This window comes from Chrysochloris asiatica, unplaced genomic scaffold, assembly GCF_000296735.1.
Source record: "Chrysochloris asiatica unplaced genomic scaffold, ChrAsi1.0 scaffold00347, whole genome shotgun sequence".
NCBI classification, from domain to species: Eukaryota; Metazoa; Chordata; class Mammalia; order Afrosoricida; family Chrysochloridae; genus Chrysochloris; species Chrysochloris asiatica.
Genome location: NW_006408865.1, coordinates 2,738 through 3,880, shown reverse-complemented (window position 1 = coordinate 3,880; position 1,143 = coordinate 2,738).

Sequence of the window (1,143 nt, the reverse complement as noted above, 5' to 3'; positions counted from 1 at the left end):
CCATACCACCCTGAATGCACTCAATCTTGTCAATAGCAATATGTGATTAGAAGTTACTGAATAGGACAGTGCAGATAGAGAACATCGCTGTCATTACTGAGTGCTCTGTTGGACAGTAATGCTCTAATAGCCCTTGCTGTACCGTCACAAATCAAGGCTCCATCTTTATGGGTAAACAGTGTGTATGCGAATGTTGGTTGCAAATATGCCTTTTCAGTCTCTCCTGCACCAAAACATAGCAGTTATTTCAAGGAATGCCATTATTTAATATGAAGGAATAACAACAGTAATGTGTAAATAAAATGCAACCACCAGCCTCAGGTTCCTCCCATTTTCCATCTTACTATATAACAAACATATTAAATGATAGTATTGATAGATAACTCTTTTCCAAGTCAACATCCCAAATCACTAGTACAGAAATCATTGACTATGTTGATTTTATCCAAGAATATTTTGTTACTCACACCCAGGTTAGCATATATACTCAATTCTCTCCCTTGTGTATTTCTGACTACTATTAATTTTTTTTTTTAACGTTTTATTGTGAATTGTGTGATCGTTTACATGGGAGAATATTATATTTACATTCATTCTATTGTTTGCCGTTACATTGCAGTGGTTACAATCCCCTCCATACATCATCAACCAACTCAATGGTACATCCCGCAAGCCTGCCCCATGGTCATCAGCACACAGCCCCTCTCCCTTTCTGGCTCTAGAGTTCCCATCCATTCCATCTCTCCACATCATTGTTTCTGCCTCCATCTCTGGCGTCACTCTTTCTCTGTGTAGGGTCCCACACTCCACATTTCTTCCTTGATTGTCCCAGGATATTCCGCTCCTGGACTACAAAGTCAACCACTCCCCTCCTTTTGCTACAAAATGTCTACCTTAACATTTCCAACCCTCACAGTTAGTCCTGATAACAATTATTCACTATTGTACCACATGAGTGTTATCCACATCTCCCAGCCAGACAGATTGGATACTACTCAGTGGCGATTCTACCTTCCTCCACGCCCTCTAGATCTAGGCTCCCTCTTGAAAGTTTGTAAGCCAGTCACTTCTTGCCTTTGTAGCTCCCCCCCACCCCCATTTTGGGTAGCCAGTGTCCAAGCTGTCCATCCCTGTATACCCTGT